This window comes from Galeopterus variegatus, unplaced genomic scaffold (genome assembly GCF_000696425.1).
Source record: "Galeopterus variegatus unplaced genomic scaffold, G_variegatus-3.0.2 Scaffold1155, whole genome shotgun sequence".
NCBI classification, from domain to species: domain Eukaryota; kingdom Metazoa; phylum Chordata; class Mammalia; order Dermoptera; family Cynocephalidae; genus Galeopterus; species Galeopterus variegatus.
The window spans coordinates 320,060-345,020 of NW_007727266.1; the positions used below are offsets into that span (position 1 = coordinate 320,060).

The window sequence follows — 24,961 nt, forward strand, 5'->3', positions numbered from 1 at the left end:
CGAACCCATGGCCTTGGTGTTATCAGCACCGCACTCTACCGAGTGAGCCACGAGCCAGCCTAAGTCTTTCACCTCTTTGGTTAAGTTTATTCCTAAGATTTTATTCTTTTGGTTGCTTTGTGAACAGGGTTGCTTTCTTAACTTCCTTTTCAGATAGTTCATTGTGTAAAAATGCAACAGATTTTTGTATGTTGATTTTATATCTTTCAACTTTGCTGAATTCATTTATTTGTTCTAACAGTTTTTTGTTGTTGTCTTTAGGGTTTTCTACATATGTGATCATGTCATCTGCAAACATAACTTTACTTCTTCATCTCTGATTTGGATGCATTTTATATCTTTTTCTTGTCTTGTTGCTCTGGCTAGGACTTCCAGTCCTATGTTAAATAGAAGTGGTGAATGTGGGCATCCTTGCCTTGTACCAGACCTTAGAAGGAAAGATTTTAGTTTTTCCCCATTAATTACAATGTAAACTGTGGGCTTTTCATATATGACCTTTACTATGTAAAATATAAGTTCCTTCTATACCTATTTTGTTGAGAGTTTCACTTATGAATGAATCTTGAACTTTGTCAGGTACTTTTTCTGTATGTATTGAGATGATTGCTATGGTCTGAATGTTCCCCAAAATTCATGTGTTAAAACTTAATCCACCTTGTAGTAGTATCAAGAGGTGGGGGGATTTGGGAAGTGATAAATCACGAGGCTCTGTCCTCATGAATAGATTAGTGCCTTATAAAAGGGCTGGAGGGAACTAGCTTAAGCCTCTTTTGCTCTTTGGCCTTTCACCATGTGACACCACAGTGTTCGTCCCCTCTGGAGGATGCAGCAACAAGGCACTGTCTTGGAAGCAGAGAGACCAGGCCCTCACCAAACACTGAACTTGCTGGTGCCTTGATTTTGAACTTCCCAGCCTCCAGAACTGTGAGAAAATAATCTGTTCTTTATAAATTACCCAGTCAGGGTATTCTGTTAATAGCAACACAAATGGACTAAGATAATGATAGTGTGGGTTTTTCTTTCATTTTGTCAATGTGTATCACATTGATTTGTTTGTGGATGTTGGGCCTTCTTTGCATCCCAGGGATAAGTACCACTTAGATGTGGTATATAATCCTTTTAATGTGCTGTGGAATTCAGGTTTTTAGTATTTTACTGAGAACTTTTGCATTTATATTCATCAGGGATATTAGCCTGTAGTTTTCTCATCTTCTGGTGTCTTTGTCTGTCTTTATTATCAGGCGATGCTAACCTCATAAAATGAGTTTGGAAGTGTTCTCTCTTTTTCTATTTTTAGGAAGAGTTTAAGAAGAATTACTATTAATTCTTCTTTAAATGTTTAGCAAAATTCACAAGTGAAGCCATCTGGTCTGGGATTTTCCTTGTTGGGAGATTTTTGATTACTGATTCAATCTCCTTGTTTGTTATTGGTCTTTCAGACTATTTCTTCTTGATTCAATTTTGATAGGTTATATGTTTCTAGGAATTTATCCATTTCTTCTAGATTATCCAATTTTTTGGCATATAGTTGTTTGTAACAGTCTTTTATGACCATTTTATTTCTGAGGCTTCTGTTATAATATTTCCTCTTTCATTTCTGATTGTATTTGTGTGTCTTCCTTTTTTTTTCTTAGGCTAGCCAAGGAGTTGTCAATTTTATTTATTTTTTCAAAACACCAACTCTTAGTTTTATTGTTTTTTTCCATTGTTTTCTATTCTCTATTTCTACCCTAATCTTTTTCTTTCTTCTGCTAACTTTGGGCTTAGTTTGCTCTTTCTTTGTAGTTCCCTGAGGTGTAAGTTTAGGTTGTTTAATTAAAATCTTTTTTCATTTTTAATGTAGGTATTTATTGCTATAAATTTCCATATTAGTATTATTTTGCTGCATCCTATAAGCTTCGGTATGTTGTGTTTTTATTTTCATTTGTCTTGAGATATTTCCTTTTGATTTCCTCTTTGACCCAATGGATGTTCAAGAGTATGTTATTTACTTCCATGTATTTGTGAATTTTTCCATCGTCTTACTGGTACTAACTTCTAGTTTAATTCCATTGTGGTTGGAAAAGATATTTGGAATGATTTTTATCTTTTTGAAATTTTTAAGACTTGTTTTGTGACCTAACATGTGATATATCCTGGAGAATGTTTCATGTACACTTGAAAAGAATGTATTCTTCTCCTTTTGGGTGGAAAGTTCTGTGTATATGTCTTAAGTCCATTTGGCCTATAGTGTTGTTCAGTTCTGCTGTTTTCTTATTGATTTTCTGTCTGGATGATCTATCCATTATAGAGATGGGGATATGAAGTCCTCTGCTTTTATCGTATTGCAGTCTATTTTTCCCTTCAAGTATGTCAATGTTTGCTTTATCTATTCAGGTGCTTTAATTTTGGGTGCAGATATATTTATAATTGCTATATCTTCCTGTGGAATTGACCCTTTTATCATTATATAATATCTTTCTTTGTTTCTTTTTACAGTTTTTGACTTAAAGTCCATTTTGTCTAAGTATAGACACTTTTGCTCTCTTTTGGTTACCATTTGAATATAATATCTTTTTCTATGTCTTCACTTCCAGCCTATGTGTGTCCTTAAAGCTAAAGTGAGTCTCTTGTCAGCAGAATATTGTTGGACCTTATTTTTTAAAAAAAGCGGGCAACCACTCTGTCTTTTGATTGGAGAAATCCATTTACACTTAAATTAATCATTGATAGGTAAGGACTTATTCTTGCCATTTTGTTAATTGTATTCTGACTGTTCTGCAATTTTTTTTATTCCCTTCTTCTCTTTCTATCTTTCTTTGTGATTTGATATGCAGGTGAGTGTTTGTTATGGTATGCTTTGACTCTTTCTCTTATCATTTGTATATCCACTAGAGGTTTTTTCCCTGTGGTTACCACAAGGCTTACATAAAACATCTTATAGTTGTAATTGTCGATTTTAAGCTGATAACAACCTAACTTCAACTGCATATGAAAAATATACCCAAGCTTTCTGAGAGCTGTTGGATGAAGGGCCTGAATTGGCACTCTTACCAGGAAACCCATTTCGCTTTTGAGGCTGCCTTGTTATCATGGGGTTTATGAAGGCCAGATGACACATGGAGTCCTGGCCTAAGTTCATCTGAAAATGGCATCCATCCTGTGATCATTTCTCTAGTCCTTGGGTACATATTCAGGATAGGTGTACTCAGTATTGGTTCTCTGTGGCATAAAAGACCTCATGGGAGAAAAGGTCAAGTTAGACAAAATGGCATCCATCCTGTGATCATTTCTCTAGTCCTTGGGTACATATTCAGGATAAGTGTACTCAGTATTGGTTCTCTGTGGCATAAAAGACCTCATGGGAGAAAAGGTCAAGTTAGAGCCCTGCAAACTGTCTCCCACCCTAGCCAATAGTATCATAAACAATGCTACATCATGGGTGGAATGGCAGAAATCAGTGCCACCCTCAAAGATTTAAAGGATGCAAGGATGGTGATTTTTACTATATCTCTGTTTAATTTACCACTATATCCCCTCCCCCAAATAGATAAATCATGGTGGACAATGGTGAACTTCTATAAACTTAACAAAGTGGTAGATCCACTACAACCTCTATGCTAGATATGGTATCTCTCCTAGAATCAATCAACACTCAGTAGTAGCCATCAATGTAGCAAATGTATTCTTTTCACCTTCATCAAAAAAGATCAAAAGTAGTTTGCTATTCTCATTTCACATTCACCTAGGATGAACAGCAATACACATTGACCTTCTTGCCCCAGGGCTATGATAATTCTCCTTTATGTCAAAAGATAAACCAAAGGAACTTTGATCATTTTGACATTTCCACAGAATATTATCATACTGGACCACTATACTGATGACATCATATTAATTAGATCTAATGAGCAGAAGCAGTACTCTGGATGCCTGTGTTTTAGTCAACTTGGGCTGCCATAACAAAATACTATAAACTGGATGGCTTAAACAACAGGAATTTCTTTCGTACAGTCCTGGAGGCTAGAAAGTCCAAAATCACCATACTGGCTAATTCAGTTCCCCAGTGAGGGTTCTCTTTCTGTCTTGCAGATTGCTGCCTTCTCACTGTGTCCTTGCACGGTGAAGAGAGGGGAAGTAAGCTCTCTGTGTCTCTTTTTATAAGGTCATGAAGTCCCCACCCTCATGACCTCATCTAAACATAATTACCTGCCAAAGGCCCCATCTCCATAAACCATCACATTGGGGGTTAGGTCTTCAACATATGAATTATGGGGGAACACAGTTCAGTCCATAGCACCTTGGAAAGAACCATGGGTGCCAGAAAGTAAGAAATTAATCTACAAAGACTGAGGGGCATGCCACATCAATAACATTTTTAGTCCAATAGTCTAGGGAATTCCAGGACATCCCCCCACCCCAAATGAAAGAATAAGTTATTGCACCAATAAGTTATGAAATGTTTTTAAACAAAGGATGCTGTAAGGGTTCCACTGAACCTAAATGCCTTTTTCGTCATTTTTGGATTCTTCATGCTGGTAGACCTTCAAGCAAAGAAAGAAGTTATTATATTGGCAGAGGTAATTAACTCTGATTATCATAAAAAAACAGAAGTGTTGCTATATAATGGGAGAAGAAAGGAATATGTCTGGAATTTGGTGTTTCCATGACCAGTTACAATAACAAAATAAAACAAAACACAAAAAATAAACAATTGCCGTGATCATGACCTTACAAGGACAAGGTAACTAGGGGCCCAGATCCCTTAGGGTTGAAGGTCTGTGTCATCCCACTGGACAAGTAATCTACACTTGCAGAAGTTCTGGGTGATGCTGAGAATAAGGGAAATCTAGAATGGATGGAAGAGGAGGGAGATGATGAATACAATTACAGCCTCAGAGCCAACTACATTAGTGGGCAGTGTAATTTTTGCCTCACTAATCCTCCTGTTGTAAGTCTACTTTTAAGGATTAGAAATGACTATCAACTTGGAGAATCAATGACAGGATAGAGTGGACTTCGTGTGGGAACAAAGTAGATCTGAGCAGTGCAAGGGGAGACTGTAGCAAATTCTGTATGTGCCTCACCTATGTCCTTATGTTTTAAAACTATCCGTTCTAAAGAGCATATGGCCATATTTTTTCAATGCAATATGATGATTTTTGTCTTTAACTGATGTGCTTGTTTAGTCATTTACTTTTTTGTGATTTCTGATATGCTCATATTTACTTCTAACATCTTATTTGGGTATTTCTATATTTCTTGCTTTGTTAAAGCTTATGTTTTCTCCGTCATTGCCTTCTACTAAATTGACTGAGTTTTTATATTCCTAATTGTTTTAAAATTACATACTCTATTCATATTCTTAGAGATACCATTTTTAATACACATATTTGACTTAAAAAGGTCTAAAGTTAGAGAATATCTCTACCTTCATTTATATAATACAATGACTCAGATCTTTAACTCCAATCACCCCTCCATACACATGTTATCATTTTATAATGTTTTATTCCACCTTCTATTTATACCGCTGTAACCTTTATTATCACCATATACAATCAATGCTTATTTTGTAAAGCCAAATATTTATTAAAATATTTATAATTCTTGGCCAGCCCGGTGGCGCACTGGATAAGTGTGCCGCTTGGGAAGCGCGGCGGCGCTCCCGCCNCTTGGCCAGCCCGGTGGCGCACTGGATAAGTGCGCCGCTTGGGAAGCGCAGCGGCGCTCCCGCCTGAGGGTTCGGATCCCACATACAGACCGGTTCCCGCTCACTGGCTGAGCGAGGCGCGGGAGCGGCCCCGAGGGTTGCGATCCCGTTGCCGGTCCCCGGTCCGGTATGGGGGCAACACTGAGGGTTGTGATCCGTTGCCGGACACGGAAAAAGACAAAAGACAAAAAAATATATATATATATTTATAATTTTTTATTATCATTATGTTGTACATTTACTCCTGAGTTAAATTTTCTTCTTCTAGAAGTATATCTTTTAGTTGTTCTTTCAAGATAGGTCACTTACTGACAAATATTTAAATCTTTCTCTGAAAAATGTTTTTCCTTACCTCTGAATGCTATTTACCTGGGGATAAAATTCTAGGTAGATACTTATTTTCTCTAGGCACTTTGACAATATAATACCACTGGCCACTGTCTGAAGTTGGCCTAATTGTCATTCTCTGTGGTTTGTCTCTTTATTCTCTGATTATTTTAAGATGTTCTATTTAGTTTGGGGGTTCTTCAGTTTTACTTCAGTGTGTATATTTATAGATTTAGTTTTATTTATCCTGTTTAAGATATTTTAGACTTTCTACATCTAAAGATTTATGTCTTACATGAATTCTGGATAATTCTTATTCAAAATATCTTTGAATATTGTCTCTCCCTCCATTCTCTCTATTCTCATCATCTGGAAATTTTATTAGATGGATGTTTGAGCTCTCTCTTTTATCCCCCAAGTATCTTAACCTGTCTTTTAGATTTTACATCTCCATACCTATGTATACATTCTGGGTAATTTCCTCAGATCTTTCCACCAGGTCACAAATTCTCTCTTCAGCTGCATCTAATATGGTATTTAGTCTGCTCATTGAGTTTTTTATTTCAATGATTATGTTTTTCATTTCTAAAAGTTCTGATTCTTTTTCAAGACTTTTTTTGTTTCATGGTGTCTTGTTTTTTCCTTTATTATGTTAAGCAGATTAGGGATTGTTACCAAGGCATAGCCTGGTTTAGCCTGCGTAATCCAGTATGCTGATTTGCATGGTTATTGTATATCTCCCTACCAGATTCTATGCTCCATAAGGGTTGAAACATATCTATGCTTCAATAAATTGCAGTTGATATTAATTTTGATACTCAAATTATTTCATCTTTGGCCAGAGAGAGCCACTGCTGGCTTCTGTGTGCTTTTTATACAGCCCCACATACTTTTTTGATAGCTGCATTACTTTCTAGTACAAGAAGGTGTCCCAGATTGATCTTGTACATTAGCAGCCTGTGGTAATGTCCCACCAGCCATGTATGAAACTTCTACTTGCTCCATGAGCTTGTCAACATTTAATATTATCACACTTTTTCACTTTAGTGATTCTAGTGGTTGGGTACTGGAATCTCATTGTAGTTTTCATTTGCATTTCCTTGATGATTAGTGATAGTGAACAACTTTTCTTGTTCAACTACTCTGACTTTTTAATTTTCTCTTGCACTGAAAATATTGGTTGTTAACAACTGTTCGTTTGCATTAAGGGATTTATTTTCCTCTGTTTTTTCCATTGCTATCAGTTGCTGGCTGTAAAATTCAATAACTCATGGGGAGCAGCAAAGTGAGAAAGTGAGGGTTTTGAAGTCAGGCAGCCACATAGAGACTCTGCACCAACACTTTTAGGCTGAGTGATCTTGAACAAGTCCCTTAAAACCCCCAAGCCTCAGTCTCTTATTTTTAAAATGGGGATTGTCATCATCAACAAACAGTAATTATTATTATTAGCTACAATTTATAAAACACCTTTTATGTGCCAGGCTTTATGCTAAGTGCATTATTTACATATTTATGTAAATAATGTATGTTTATATTATGTAAATTGCTTAGAACAGTGTCTCGAATATAATGAGCTCTATATTAGTATTAGCATAATATTTTAAAATTAATTTATGTTGTGGAAAAATATTCATAACATAAAATCTACCATTTTCACCATTTTTAAATGTGCAGTTCAGTAGCATTAAGTACTTTCACATTGTGCAAACCATCACCATCATCCTTCTCCAGAACCTTTCATCATCCCATATGGAAACCCATGAACTACTAACTCCCCAGCCCCTGATAACCACTGTTTCACTTCCTTTATCTATGAATCTGACAATTCTAGTTACCTCATATAAGGGGTATCATACATTATGTGTCCTTATTTGTCTGGCTTATTTCACTTCAAGGTTCATCCATGTTGTATCATGTGTCAGAATTTTGTTTCTTTTTAAGGCTGCCTTACTTATTTTCTGCCTGGTTGTTTCACCCATTACTTAAAGTAGGTTATTAAAGTCTCCAGTTATTATTACAAAACTATTTTTCTCTTTAATTTTGTCAACTTTTGCTTCATATATTTCGAGGGTCTGGTATTAAGTGTATAAATGTAGTACAGTATTATCATCATCATTATTATTTAATCCTCACAAAAAACTGTAAGGTAAGACCATTATTATCCCTATTTTGTATAGCATCATTATTATTATTTAATCCTCACAAAAAACTGTAAGGTAAGACCATTATTATCCCTATTTTGTATATGAGGAAAATAAGGCTTAGAGACATTAAGTATCTTGCCTGAGGTCAATACATATCAAAATAATAATCTTTAAAAATTCATCCATCACCATTGGAGTTAGCTATCATACATATTCTTAACTCTGAGTATTGCCAATTAATGAGAAATTATTAAGCATTTATCTTGCCTTTCCTATTCAAACTGCATGTCAAATTGCATGCGACCAAATAGACTTGGCTGATGAGGAAGGGTTTTTCTTTACAAAAGAATTCCCTCTAGAAAATGTTGATTAAATGATGAAATTTGAAAAGTACTTTTTTGTAACCCCTCATGGAAAAATGTTCTAATTATCATGAGATAATGATGGGTATTGGGTACAAAACACATTCAATGAAGGTTTGATGGGTGTATTAGTTTTCTATTGCTACTGTAACAAATCACCACAAATTTATGGGTTTAAAACAGCCTAGATACATTGTCTTAAAGTTGTGAAAGTCAGAAGTGTGAAACACATCAACACTCTAAAATCGAGGTCTCACGTAGGCTGTGTTCCTAATGGAGGGCTGTCTTATTTCATTTTGTGCTGCTATAACAGAAAACCACAGATTGGGTAACATAATTAACAGAAATGTATTGGCTCACAGTTCTGGAAGCTGGGAAGTCCAATATCAAGGTGCCAGTATCTGGTGAGGTCCCTCTTTCTGTGCCATCACATGGTGGAAGGGCAAAAGAGAGAGAAGTGGGTTGAACTTGCCCTTTTATAATGGCATTAATCCATGGGGGCAGAGTTCTCATGGCTTAATCACCTCTTAAAGGCCTCACCTCTTAATACTCTTACAATGGCAATTACATTTCAACATGAGTTTCAGAGGAGACAAGCATTCAAACCTCGGCAAGGCCCTAGGGGAGAATCCAATTCTTTGCCCTTTCCAGGTTCTAGATGCTGCCTGCATTCCTTGGCTAGTTGCTTCTTCCTCCTTCTTCAAAGCCTGCAGCATGGCATCTTCTGACTCTGACCCCCTCTGTACCTTCCTCTTCCACGTTAAAGGACCTTGTGATTAATTGGGCCCACCTGGATAATCCAAGAAAATCTCCCTCAGGTCAGGGGATTAGCAACTTTAATTCCATCTGTTACATTTATTCCCTCTTGCCATGTAACACAGTGTTTTCACAGGTTCTGCAGATGAGGATGTGGCCATCGCTGGGGGAGAGGCATTATTCTGCCTATCACACTGGGGAACTAAATATTTAAAAGGTGAAATTATCAAGTCACAGATTACTTAGAGCTCATAAGGTGGGAAATGAACTTTAACAGCAAAGGAGTCAGACTATCACCACCTGAGCCCACTGATTTAACATTTCTATTGGTGGAACAATCAGACGTGGTGTACATTCAGATGTTATGTAACACAAACAGCATCATCTAGATGCTGAAATATTCTTACCAAGAAAATTTTACATGACTTTAAACACCTTTTGGATCTTAATTCCAGCTTATCAGAAATACAGGGGAAAAAGTTAAAGGACACAATGAAGCAATCAGATAAATCCTGAGGATGAGTCATTCTATCTGACAATTGACTCAGTGTCTTTTGTAAATCACTGGCATTAAAAAAAAAAGTTGGGGCTGTTCTAGTTTAAATGATACTTGTTCCCCCAGAAGAAGACCCTGATACATGGATCTGAGTTTGTTTGGGAGGTACTAGAGATACCAGTAGGGACCTGAGGCGGTCACACAGGGAAGAAGGCAGCCAGTGCTGGGTTTGATGTTGAGCTGGCTACCACAGTGGGCAACTGAACCTCCACCCCCTGAGGAAACTCCGGAAAATGGCACAGAACAAAAAATTCAGAATTATTCCACCCAAAGGGCAAGAGAGCTGGAGTAGTTATACACCAGCTTGCGAAAGTCGTTTGTAGAGGCCTGATCCCTGGGCTGGTCGTAAGTGGGTAAAGAAATCTTCTACCAGTGGTCTACCTAGTATATTCCACACCTGTAGTGAATCATATTTCAACAGCCCCTTTCTGTATATGATAAAAATCAGTAATTACTATGAAATAAAATGAAAAGCAATAGAAAAGAAATTCAGTGAAAAGTTTCTTTTGTTGAACTTTGTATGTATAATCCTGCCATTAAAAATTTTTTTTTTCCTTTTTGTCTTTTTTCGTGACCGGCAACGGATCGCAACCCTCAGTGTCACGCCCGTACCGGACCGGGACCGGCAACAGGATCACAACCCTCGGTGTTGCTCCCACACCTCGCTCAGCCAGTGAGCGGCCGGTCTGTATGTGGGATCCGAACCCTTGGCGGGAGCGCAGCTGTGCTCCCAAGTGGCGCACTGTAGCAGTGCGCCACCAGGCTGGCCCCAAAATTTTTTAAAAAATAAATTAAAATTGCAATACTAAAAAGAAAAAAGTAAAGATAAATGCTTTTTAAATACATCAACATATTTTTTAGAAAGGGGAAACAAACCCCGTATTGATCTTTTGCAATAATGAATAATAATAATACAATTTGTTTTTAAGCCTTAACTTTTGCAAATTTGTCAGTGACTTCAAAACAAAATTATCTTCTTCACATGTTCATGTTAAATGGACAGTATAGCCTATTTATCTTTACTTCTTTTTATTAATTTTAATTTTGAACATTTTTTACGTGAAGCAACCCATATACAAATAGTTCAGCAGAAATTCTTAAAAACCCATTTCACAACAAATTCCAGAAATGGTAATATTGTGCATTGCTTTGTTTGCGGGGGGGATGAATTCTAGCAAATTTCAATAGTCTCCAGAGTCAAAAATTCCCACTAGAGTATCTTCACAATTCAACACAAAATTCTGTTATGCTTGGTAAAAAAAAAAAAAAAAAAAAAAAACATTTTGCTACTATGTATACACTTAAGCATACAGATAGAAAAAAATTTTATTTATTTTTTATTTTTTTATTTTTTTGTCCTTTTTGAGACCGACCGCACCGCGCTCGGCTAGTGAGCGCTGTGAGCGCACCGGTTATCCCTATATAGGATCCGAACCCGCGGCGGGAGCGCTGCTGCGCTCCCAGTGCCACACTCTCCTGAGTGCGCCACGGGCTTGGCCCTAAAAAAAAAAAATGAATGATGGCAAATATTGACATTATTTGACTCATTGCTTTAAATGAGTATACAGTTCTCAGTAGAAATGATCAAGACCTTCAAACATTGTCTATTGATTTATTCTGGCATCTTTTCTCATTTCTCCTGGCATTCTTCTTCAAAATTTGATTCTTTTCTCCTTGTAAATGTCCATTCTTTTCATTTTGTGGAGCACTGTCGGTGGCCTCCTCCACAATTTTTCTCTGCTGATCTTCAAGCATGATCTTCACTATACATTGTTCAAAGCTGATTCTGGCTCTTTGGAAATATTTTTGTGTCCTATTAACATCATCTAAAATTTCACACCAAATAATAAAAGATAATTCAGAAAACAAATCATGTGGAGCAAAGAACAAATTATAAGCTGATACTCTTATGTCCGTGCTTTATTTTAGATTGCTCAGTATTTCAAAAGTCAACGTTAACTTTTCAAAATTTGTCCTTACTGTGCACACAGCTCTGTTTGCCTGGGATAATCTGTTTCAATGTTATCTCTACATTTGGCAGCATTTTTTATAGATGAGGTGAGATTGAAAAGAATGGATCATTTTTTTACAAGTTTGAAAAAATGTTATACATTAAAAAACACTTCCAAAAATGCAAGCTCCATAAAAGTTCAGAGAATGACTGTGCAAGACGCAAATAAGGATTTGGGATTAACACCTTTGATTTTTACTTAACTTATAGTATGCTTACCAAACAAAAATATTGCATCTCAGGATTCAGTAAAACTTTGTTTTACTGTTTTATATTTTAAATCTCTAAGAGGCTACATAGAGTGACAGAATTAAGTAACTCAGGTTCTGATTCTTTTCTTTAACTCACTATGCTATCATCATTTATTTCACATCTACTGTTTAAACACAGGAATAAGTAGTGTCACAGAGGTTGGAATAATGAACTGCATCCTAAGCAAGCTCCAATTACTCCAAACCTTTACAAACTTACTCTTGAAATAAATGCATGTCTCATATGCTGAGTCTACATATGTGGGGTTGACTGTATAACTGGGATCTCTCTGAATTAACTTCCATGTAGAATACAATGCTTACTAAAGAATGAGTAACTAAAAAGTGGTCATTTTGTTCTGGTTCCAGTTAGGATAGTGTAAGCACATTTCACCCTGTCTCTCACACTGAATGCAACAAAAATTGCTGGAAAGAATGCATGGGTCAGCTATCTGAGAACTCTGGAAAGTAAATAATAACAGGAGGACTGGGAAAGGAAACCAGAACTTGAAGAATCATTAATCCAGTGGTGAGTTTTCCTGTTTTTTTATTTCCTCAATATCTCCCTGGACGTAAAGGGAGCCTAAACCCCAGAATACCACACCCAAAACTAAAATCATATCTAATGGTGAAGGACTGAATCTTTGCCCCCTAAGACTAGAATAAAGCGAGGATCTCTACTCTCACCACTCCTATTCTACATTGTAGTAAAAGTAGAACTATCTCTACTTACAGATGGCATAATAGTCCATGTAGAAAAATCCCAAGGGATATACAATAAAAGCTCTCATAGCTAACAAGTGACTTTAGCAAAGTTGCATGATACAATGTCAGCATACAAATATCAAGTGTATGTGTGTGTGTGTGTGTGTCTATAAAATAGCAATGAACCTTTTTTGTTTGTTTTTCTGGATGAGATTGGGCTTTATTTTTAAGAATGCTGGACTTTATTTTGTATGTATGTCTTTAATTTCTGCATTACTAAACTTATAATCTTTTGAAAAAATTAAATAAAATAGCAATGAACAATTGGAAAACAAATTTTTAAAATAGCACTTACGATGATTCCCAAAAAACAAAACTTTGGTATAAACCTAACACAACAAGTTCGAAATTTGTATGCTCAAAACTACAAAGTACTGATAAAAAATAAGTGAAAGAACACCTAAATAGAGGGAAAGATCTATCAGGCTCATGGGTTAAAGTACCCAATATAGTTAGAATTTCAATTCTCACCAAATTGATCTATAGATGTAACACAATTCCAACCAAAATCCCAGCAGCAGTTCTTGCAGATATAGACAAGCATTTTCTAAAATTTATATGGAAAGCCAATGGAATAATAATAGTCAAAAAAAATTTGAAAAAGAAGAATAAAGTTGCAGAATTTATGGTATCAAATTTTAATATTTACTATAAATCTATAGTAATCAAACAGTATGGTATTAGCAAAGGGCTAGATACACAGATCAATGGAACAGAATAGAGTCCAGAAATAGACACATGCAAATGTGATCAATTGATCTTCTGACAAAGGTGCAAAGACAATTCAATAGGGGAAAGATAGCATTTTCAACAAATAGTGTTGGAACAATTGTTCATCAAAATGCAAAACAATAAGCTTCAACCTAAACTTTATATCTTATACAAAAATTAACTCAATATGGGTCATAGATCTAAAAGTGAAAAGCAGAGCTTTTAAAATTTTAGGAGAAAATCTGTGTGACTTTGAGTTAGGAAAAGAGTTCTTGGATAACACTAAAAGCACAGTGCATTTTTAAAAATGATTAATTAGACTTAATGAAAATGAAAAACTTTTACTCTGTGAAAGATACTGTTAAGAGAATGAAAAGACAAGATACAAACTGAAAGAAAATGTTTGCAAATCATATATTCAACAAAAGGTTTGTATCAAAAATATATAAAGAAATCTCAACACTTAACAATTAAAAAGAACAAACTAAACCCAAAACAATTAGAAGGAAGGAAATGATAGAGATTAAAGTGGAAATTAATAAAATAAAGTATAGAAAAATGATAGACAAAAAAACCTCAAAGTTGTTTCTTTAAAGGATAAACAAAATTGACAAACCTTTAGCCAGATTGACCAAGTAAAAGAGACTGAAAACTCAAATGACTAAAATCAGAAATGAAAAAAGGAGACATTATTACTGACCTTATTTCTGACAGAAATAAAAAAGATTGAAAAGGAATACTATGAAAAACTATATGCCAACAAATTAGATAACTTAGATGAAATGGACAAATTCCTAGAAAGACACAAACTACTGAAACTGACTCAAAAAGTAATAGAAAATCTGAATAGACCTACAATAAGTTAAAAGATCAAATTAGTAATAAAAAAAACTACCCACAAAGAAAAACCCAGGCCCAGATGGTTTCACTGGAGAATTCCACCAAACATTTAAAGAATTAATACCAATTCTTCACAAACTCTTCCAAAAAAATAGAAGAGGAAGGGATATTACCCAATTCATTCTATGAGGCCAGTATTTACCTTGATACCAAAACCAGAAAAAGACATCACAAAAAAACTACAGATCAATATTCCTTATGAACAATGATGCAAAAAATCTCAACAAAATACTAACAGACTGAATGCAGAAACATATAAAAAATTAAACACCATGATCAAGTGGGATTTACCTCAGGAATACAAAGTACGTTTAAAAATCCGACAACCAACTAGTACAATACACCATATCAATAGAATAAATTATAAAGGCCATATGATGATCTCAACTGATGCAAAAAAAAAAAAAGCTTTTGACAAAATTCAATACCCCTTCATGATAAAAAATACTCAGCAGAAGGTGGGAGAAGCCACGATGAGAGAAAGAAAGAACCACTCTGACTGTTTCGAGCCCTGGCTGCTTCAAATCTGGAGCTGCTGAGCAGACGGAGCAGGAGCTGGCAAAAGCCACTGCTGTGCCCTTCAGATGAAGTTGCTTGGAGGTGGCAGGGGAGAAGAGGGCCTTGGTGGCCCCCAGGCCAGCAAGACCACTAACAGGGTTCCCGTGGACCTACATAGGAGCAAGGAGCCACAACAACTGAAAAATAGGAGCCACTCAGAGGCCAGTGAGTCATCGCAAGGGACTGGAGTCTCACCCATCCCATGGGAAATGTTTGGAGCATGGGCAGGGGGAGAGATGGGCCCACGAAGAGAACACTGGGGCACAGCAAGGACAGCTGATCTGCCTCCCAATCAACACAGGACCACTCAGTGGAGACTGGTCAGGAATATAGAACTGCAGAGGGTACAGTTTGCTAAAAAGAGTCAGGCCCAGACCAGAGTTTCTACACAACTCACAAGACCCAGAAGTACCTATAAAGTCAACCATTAAAACCTGAGCTGCACAAAAAGCCTTCCCCTAGTGAATCAGCAGCAAAGCAACAATTTAGCTCAACCACAGGGCTCAAGTACTGGTTCCCACAGGAAGTTCCCCATTTTAGAAGTAACCAAAGGACAACAAATTAGTTCCAGTGCAGAGTGTAAGTGGTGGGAACAGCAAATAATCCAACACAGAACTGAAAGAAAAAACAAAATACCCACAGACCAGAGACAAAGTTTGATATTAACCGTAATAACTTCGTATAGCATACATTATACGAAGTTATACGATGTGCTGCTATAACAGAAAACCACAGATTGGGTAACATAATTAACAGAAATGTATTGGCTCACAGTTCTGGAAGCTGGGAAGTCCAATATCAAGGTGCCAGTATCTGGTGAGGTCCCTCTTTCTGTGCCATCACATGGTGGAAGGGCAAAAGAGAGAGAAGTGGGTTGAACTTGCCCTTTTATAATGGCATTAATCCATGGGGGCAGAGTTCTCATGGCTTAATCACCTCTTAAAGGCCTCACCTCTTAATACTCTTACAATGGCAATTACATTTCAACATGAGTTTCAGAGGAGACAAGCATTCAAACCTCGGCAAGGCCCTAGGGGAGAATCCAATTCTTTGCCCTTTCCAGGTTCTAGATGCTGCCTGCATTCCTTGGCTAGTTGCTTCTTCCTCCTTCTTCAAAGCCTGCAGCATGGCATCTTCTGACTCTGACCCCCTCTGTACCTTCCTCTTCCACGTTAAAGGACCTTGTGATTAATTGGGCCCACCTGGATAATCCAAGAAAATCTCCCTCAGGTCAGGGGATTAGCAACTTTAATTCCATCTGTTACATTTATTCCCTCTTGCCATGTAACACAGTGTTTTCACAGGTTCTGCAGATGAGGATGTGGCCATCGCTGGGGGAGAGGCATTATTCTGCCTATCACACTGGGGAACTAAATATTTAAAAGGTGAAATTATCAAGTCACAGATTACTTAGAGCTCATAAGGTGGGAAATGAACTTTAACAGCAAAGGAGTCAGACTATCACCACCTGAGCCCACTGATTTAACATTTCTATTGGTGGAACAATCAGACGTGGTGTACATTCAGATGTTATGTAACACAAACAGCATCATCTAGATGCTGAAATATTCTTACCAAGAAAATTTTACATGACTTTAAACACCTTTTGGATCTTAATTCCAGCTTATCAGAAATACAGGGGAAAAAGTTAAACGACACAATGAAGCAATCAGATAAATCCTGAGGATGAGTCATTCTATCTGACAATTGACTCAGTGTCTTTTGTAAATCACTGGCATTAAAAAAAAAAGTTGGGGCTGTTCTAGTTTAAATGATACTTGTTCCCCCAGAAGAAGACCCTGATACATGGATCTGAGTTTGTTTGGGAGGTACTAGAGATACCAGTAGAATCAGAATGAGATATCACTTCCCACCTACTAGGATGGTAGAATCAAAAAAGACAGAGAAAAACAAGTGTTGGTGAAGATGTGGAAAAATTGACACCCTGTTACACTGTGGGAATGTAAAATAATGCAGCTGCTCTGGGAAATAATTTGACAGTTCCTTAAAAGGTTAAACATGGAGCTATATGATCCAGCAATTCCACTCCTAGGTAGGTACCCCAGAGAAATAAAAACACATGTCCACACAAATACTTGTACACAAGTGTTCATAGCAGCATTATTCATAATAGGCAAAAAGTGGAAACAACTCAAGTGTCCGTCAACTGATGAATGGATAAATAAAATAGTGTGTGTATATTAGAATATTATTTGGTAATGAAAAAAATATATAGTACTGATGCATGCTACAGCATGGATGAATCTTGAGAACATCTATGCTAAGTGAAAGAAGCCAGTCACAAAAGACCACATGTTGAATGATTCCACTATATGAATTATCCAGAATAGACAAGTTTGGAGTGAGAGGTTAGAGATGAAAATTTTCCAAATGGCAAAAAAACACATGAAAAGATTCTCAACATCATTAATCATAAGGGAAATGCAAATCAGAATCAGAAAGCTTGTAGATTAGAGGCAGAAACTTTCCTAGTGTTGGGGAATTTGGAGCAAATGGATAGTAGCTGCTAATGGTACAGGATTTCTTTCAGGGATGATCAAAATGTTCAAAATTGATTATGGCGATGGTTTCACAACTCTAGGAATATATGAAAAACCATTGAACTGTACACTTTAAGTAGGAAAATTATATAATATATGAATTATATCTTGATGTTATTTTTAAAAATGCAACTGTAAGAAAATAAACCAATTTTTTTAAATGGTCAAAATATTTGAACAGACAATTCACTAAAGAAGATTTATGGTTGAGAAATATGTACATAAAAAGGTGCATAAGATCATTACCCATTACAAAAATATAAATTAAAACCACAATAAGGTACCACTACGCAATTATTGAATGTTTAAAAAAAAAAAAAAGAGTAAGACAAACCGAGGGCACTGGTGAGGCAACTGGAACTCTCACACATTTTTGGTATACAAAATGGTACAATCCCTCTGGAACACAGTTTGGTAATATCTCATAAAGCTAAACATATACTTACCGTATGACCTGGCAATCATACTTCCAGGTATTTACCCTAGAAAAATTAAGATTTACAATCATATAAAAGCCTGTTCATGAACGTTGATAGCAACTCCATTCATAATCAACAAAAACTGAAACAACCCAAATGTCCCTTAACAGTGAATTCATAAACAAACTGGTACATCCGTACAATTGAATACTACTCAGCAATAAAAAGCAATGAACTACTGACATATGCAAGAACTTGGATGAATCTCAAAGGCGTTATGCTGAGTGAAAGAAGCCAGGTTCAAGAGGCTACATACCATATGATTCCATTTATACAACATTCTGCAAAAGAAGAAACTGTAGGGCCGGCCCGGTGGCGCACTGGATAAGTGTGCCGCTTGGGAAGCGCGGCGGCGCTCCCGCCTGAGGGTTCAGATCCCACATACAGACCGGTTCCCGCTCACTGGCTGAGCGAGGCGCGGGAGCAACACGGAGGGTTGCAACCCCGTTGCCGGTCCCCGGTCCGGTACGGGGGCAACACTGAGGGTTGCGATCCATTGCCGGACACGGAAAAAGACAAAAGGCAAAAAAAAAAAAAAAAGAAGAAACTGTAAAGACAGAACAGATCAGTGTTTGCCAGGGGACAGGACAGGGGGAGAGGGTTTGATTATAAAGGAGCAGCACAAGAAATTTTCCTGGGGTGACAAAACTGTTGTGAATCCTGATTGTGACGGTGGTTACACAAATCTATGTACATGTTCAACCTTTTAGAAATGTATTATGAAAAAAGGCAATTTTACTGTATGTAAACATAAAACTAATTAAGTGACAATTTGAGATATACATGTAAGTAAATGTACAAATATACAAGCGTACTTCAAAAAGTTCGTGGAAAATAGAACTAAAAGATAAAATGAATCTTTTCATGAACTTCATGTACTTTTTAAGTACCCTCGTATATATATTGTGTGTATATATAATTTAAACTCAACGATCACTACAGGGATTGTTTAGAATTTAGACCACCAACAAGTCTTTTGAAAGGAGGAATATTTTATCTCTAACATTGTTAAGAATTGCTGGGATATGGTAACAAATTTAAAAGTGGACCAACTTTTAGTTAGTATTATTATTATTTTAAATTCTCTACAAACGATGTGCCCTCTTATTGCCTACTCTGGGAAGGACGGCTCCCATGATCCCAACACTCGCATACCACTCTCTGCTGCGGTCCTGGAATAAAAGCTCTTAGGCACAGAGAAATTGATCATGGAAACTGGAAATCAGTGGACTGAAAGGTCCATGGGTGGGGCTCAGACAGAGTCTGCTATAGACGACCAAATCCTGGTTTGATCAAATCAATTGTTTAAAAGAAGTGTCCCCAGTGGGGACAACTGGGTAAATCAATATATACTGGGTGTTAGGTAATATAAAGAAATTATTTTTAATATTGACAATGTATTAATAATATTGTGGTTTTTGTAAGATAATGTCCTCATGTTTTAGAGATGTATGTTAAGGTATTTCACAGTGAATTTTCACAATGTCTGTAATTTAGTTTTAAATACTTCAAAGAAAAAATTAGTTAAAACAAATATGGCAAAATGTTAATAGTTATTAAAGTTATGCAACGAGTATACAAAGATTTATTATACTGTTCTCTCTCCTTTCTAGTACACTTGAAACCTTTTGTAATAAAAATTCTTCAAAATAAAAAACGCATCAGAAAAGTCCAGAGAGATTGTGCCAGAGCCAGCAAACCTTTTCCAATACCCTCTTAGGGCACATCACAAAGATGACTTTGAATCAAAGAAAGCCTGGAGCATCTCAGTGTCCCTTGGAAAGGAATATGGAAAAAAGCAAGTAATATTTTTATAAAGCTTCTACCCTAAAATACTAAAATAAAGACTATTGAGGGCTGAAATGGGCGAACATTCAGCTATCCTGAGTGCTTGGTTTTCTAGGAAAGGAATATGGAAAAAAGCAAGTAATATTTTTATAAAGCTTCTACCCTAAAATACTAAATTAAAGACTATTGAGGGCTGAAATGGGCGAACATTCAGCTATCCTGAGTGCTTGGTTTTCTAGCAGGCCTCATTTGCCACAGAAGCCTGAGTAACTGAGTACTGGTTGCAGGGAGAACATGAATAGCTCTAGCCTGCTCTGCATCGATTCCCCACTTTCCTGCAACAGCATCCACTTTTCCTTTGGAGAACCATCTACCCCAGGCCCCCCAAAATGTTGTGTGGTTATGTTGGCAGCCTCCTGACCCACTCCAGGGGTGAGACTATGGATTAGGCCCAACCATTCAGTCATGAGATTGATTCTGAAATGGAAGAGTGACAAAAGTCTAATCAATGTGTCAGCTTCAAGATGTTTTGTTTAACTAGTGGGAGAGAAAGTAAAACGTGAGCCTGTGGCTGCTGCTGATCATCTGCACTTCCTTTGGAGAAATCCTCCCTGACATGAAAACAACATAAAGTACAGCTGGTTTTAGAGATGGAGAAAAGCAGCTCAGGTGATGGTGTTTGAGCACCTGGTTTGAGTTATTCCTGAGATACGTTCTGGACATCGTACGAATTTATGAAGAAGAAGATGAAAAGCAAGAAGAGGAAGAAGGAGGAGTCAATACCCTCTTTTTTAAGTCATTGTGACAGCCAAGTCATAAGTAACTAATAGTCATCACACTTTCTGATCTGTAAGGCTGGGTCATAAAAGTCCGTGTAGCTTCTGTTTTGCTCACTGGGGCATCTGCCTTGGAACCCTGAGTCAAAATGTGTAAAGTCTGGTACCCTGAGGCCACAATGAAGGAAGGACTACACGTAGGTGCTCCAATCGACCATCCAGCGAGTCCAGGACTCTACCGTCCATATCAAAGCATCAGACACATGCCTGAAGCAATCTCAGACCCTCCAGACCAACACATCCATTAGCTGAATACCACCAAGAGATCTTGGTCAACAATATACGGAACAAAAGATGACCCAGCCAAGCCCTACCCAAATTCCTAACCCATAAAATCATGAGATAATAAAATGGTTATTTTTTTAAGCCACTACATTTTGGGATCATTTGTTATGCAACAATGGTTAACAGGAACAGGAGGCCAGAAGGGTGCAACCTAAACTGTACAGTGATGGATGCAGTTTTTAATGAGGCCTGAAGCTTTAAGAAAAAGAAGTCACTTGACCATGTGCACAAACTCTAAGACCTTGAGAGGGAGCACTCCAGGTGAAGAACCCTGAAGTGTAAGCTCTGTGGTGCCACAATAAATCCTCCTGTGAAGCTGGGCCTTGGGGAAGGTGAGGATAGTCCTCAAAGTAGAGGAAAAAGGGAAGGGCTTTCCAGGCAGAGTGACCTGCACAGGCAAAGGAGCAGGAAAGTTCATGTTCTGTTAGGTGAGTCTGAGGAGCTCAGTGTGGCTAGAGTGCAGAGGAAGGGGGAGGAAGGGATGGACAAATGGGCAGAGGGGAGAAAAGCAACTGAAGGTAAAGCTTCAGGGATAGAGGCCAAGGGCAGGTTGAAAGGGACGTGTACAGGTGGGGAGACCTGAAATTTAAGCTTCATTGATATCACAATAAATCCAGAGACAGGCTGCCTAGGGTCCTACCCCGGAACAATGATTTTTACAAGAGAATGATTTTAAGATGCCAGTCCTCTTGGTGCAGACAGAAATGGCGAGAGGCAGAACCCAACAGCTGGGGTCTTGACACCCTTTCCCAAGGCCATGGCCTCCACTAAAGGAGTCCTGTGTCCTATGGCGGTGGTGGGGGCAGTGCTGGGCCACCTCATCCCTCCCAAGACCCTGAGGCCATCCACATGCTGACTCTTTCTGCCATTTGGTGTCCATACCTAGAGGCCCTGTAAGTTCCTCAAACTCCGTATGGTGAACACTAAACTTTTTTCCTTGCCCTCCAATCTTGTCTCTGCTCCAGGTGCCCATATCTCTGTGTCATTCCCCAGGCCAGACACTTGGAGAATCGACCGTGGCCCTCCTCCCCTCCCACTCCCCACACTGGATCAGCAGTGGGGAATCTAGCAGTCCTGGAAGTGGACCTCTTCTCCCCTCTCCCTGCACCCTCTCATTTCGTGGCACTATCATTTTTCATGGATCCTCTTCAGAGGGGTTTGGCTTTTCTCCTTTTACTCTACCAAATCCAAATGTAAATCTCACCAGGCACTGCTGTCAAGGGCTCCCAGTAGCCTCGCTCTGAAACCCAGGTCCCTTACCCTGGCACTTAAGGCTCTTCATGATCTGACCTCTGACCTCTGTCCAACCTCATCAGCCTGTCCCCACCTCCTCCCTTTCCACCTGCTGGTCCAGCTTCTTACCACGGATCACAATGCAGTCCCTCACCAAACCCCTCAGGACTCAGCTGCAGCCTCACCTCCTCTCAGAAGCATTTCCAGATCCATACTGGCACATATGTCTATGGCCCCTTGCTCTGGGCAGGGTGTCTCCCCATAACCTGTGACACTCCGGAGGATTTCCAGGCCCGACTTGCTCCAGTCAATCCCTCTGAGCTTACTCCTCTGTTAAATGGGACCATACCCACACCGAAGGGTATGAGAATTGTAATAGTGAACTGAGGGAAGAGCTCTGTACGCTTTGTTTCTTTCAGTCCTCACAGCGCCCAGAGAGACAGACACTACTATTAGCGCCATGTAACTGAAGGGAACCGCGGTCCGGCCCTGCCTAGCTCGCCTCTGCTGGGCAGACCTCCCCGGCCCGGCCTCGGCCTCTCAGGGCTGCCGGTTTGGCTGCCGCCCCTCCTCCGTCAACACTGTGAGGGCAGGGATGGCGCCTGTCACGCACTGTGTATCCCAAGGTCCTAGAACTGGGTCTGGCACACAGTGAGTGCCTGGCAAACATTTGCTGACTGCAGTGATCCCTGAATGAAGACCCCAGCATGGATCCCAGCTCCTGAGTCCTCGCCCACTGAGCAGGATTTTGTTGGGGAACGTGCTTGGTACAGCACCCGGCACAGAGTAGGTACTCAATAGTAGCTGCTGCTTTGGTTATGCAGGAGAGGAGCGGGCTGCAGGAGGACACAGAGGAGGAGGAAAATACTTTTAAAACAACTGCTTCCGTGAGTCTCTCCAGCAGTCGGAGCTACCCCGCGGTGGCCCAGGTCCGAGTCCTCCCAGTGCCCAGTCCAGGGTCGTCTCCAGCTGTCTCCGGGGAGAATTTGGGAATGAACAGGGACAGTGGAGGTCAAGAAGGGAACTCCCGTTTTCCCTTCCCCTCCCGGGAGGAAAAGAGATAACTGCCGCCGCTCACGGGCGCGGGCGCGGATCACAGCCGAGCTCATGCTGCCGTGTCCTGGAGTCACACTCTTCCGGCCCGGATGAGTGGCGCTGGGCGGGCCACCGCCGGTCTCTGCGCCTCGCTCTTCCTGACTGCGCAGTGGGCTGCGAGCGGGGCCCACGGAGGGAGAGGGACCTGGGAACCCCACTGCGCCCCCCCCCCGAACCCCCACCGCTCGCGCGGAGCTGCAGGCGCGCGGTCTCTGAGCGACCTCTGCCAGCCGCTTCTCTGGGCCCAGGTGCACGCGGGAGGGTGTTTCCGCAGACGTCCCACCGTGGGCCAGCGGAGACCGCTCCACGACAGGAGGAGGAGAAGGCCCCGGGGCCGTGGAGAGGAGACCCACGGGGCCCGGACGGCTGGACAAGTCCCGGGACCACTCTGGACCTCAGTTTCCCCCTCTGTAAAATGGGGCTGGTAACAAACACTCACGGGATTCCCGCCTCCCTCCGCCCCGGGGGTTTGCTGTGAGGATGAACCAAAACGATAATCTTGAAATCTGCGAAGCTCCAGATGTTCTGGGGAATGAATAACTCGGGCCACCGGGCGCCCCCCTCGGGTCTGGCCTGAGCAGGAACCGAGGACCTGGGGGACCCACTTCACCTTGGATGCGGTGGGGCCGAGAGGCCGGGGATGGGCCGCTGTGACGGCCTGGCTGAGGCCGGGCGGCTTCCGAAAACCTGGAGGGGGCGAGGGGCGTAGAGAGGCCGCGCGGAGGCCAAGGGCAGGAACGGCCGCGCTTCCGGAGGCTCCCGGCGCTTCCTCCCGCCTTCCTCTCTCCTTTCTAACTCTTCCTTGTTTCCTTTCTCTTCTCTCCCTCTCGTTTCTTAACTATCCTCACTGCCTTCCTCGCCCCTCTCTCTTGCCGCGTCTTTCTCCTCTCGCTCCTTCTCCCCCCACTCCCATCTCATCGTCACCCTAGCACTGTATAACCAAACAGCCAAACCCCCTTTCCAATTAAAGTGGAATTAAGCAACTCAATCAAATTAGTTCCCTATTAAAGCCCTTCTTTATTAAACCGTTTTCTTGTCCTGCTATTAAGTTTCACCGCCTGGCGGAACTCGAGCCGGCCCCAGAAGTTTACCTTGGGATGTCGCCGGGCCCAGCCTCGGGGAGGGGGCACCCTGTTTCCTGGATTAGGGGAGTCGCCCTGGGGGGGGGGAAGCACTGGAGGTTGGGGGAAGGGGTCAGCGCAGGAGCCGCTAATTTGCTCAGCTCCGCGTAAGGAGGGTCGGAAGAGTGCGGGATGAGGTCTGGCCTGAAGGCGCGTCCTCACCGCCCCCACCATCCAGAAGTAACCCCCAGGCCACAGGCCCTGGCGGAGAACTGTTGGAGCCATCCGTCCGCAGCCGCCACCCCCGCTGCTGTTGGTTCCAAACCTCTCCGAGAAGGGAGGCGCTCACTGTGTGACCCGGGCTGCGCCCAAAGTCGGGGACAGTGGGAACTGAGTCCCCAACATCTCAGGATCCCTGAGAAGGCTCGGCCCGCGATCCGGGGACCGAGAGCACTGACAAGGCGACCCCACCATAACCTGCGGGCCACAGCTGGGGTGCACAGGGTCCCCGGTGCGCAGCGGTTCTGAGCCGCACGCCAGGCGCCACGGGAACTTTCCTCTCCAGGTGCCCCCAAGGGTCGGGGAACCGG

The 24,961-nt window shown here is 40.3% G+C and overlaps 1 pseudogene; it reads right to left on the reverse strand.

Moving 5' to 3' along the window:
• Positions 1-24,656, reverse strand: part of LOC103592468 — a 45,539-nt pseudogene extending 20,883 nt beyond the window's left edge.
• Positions 24,657-24,961: the final 305 nt, after the last annotated feature.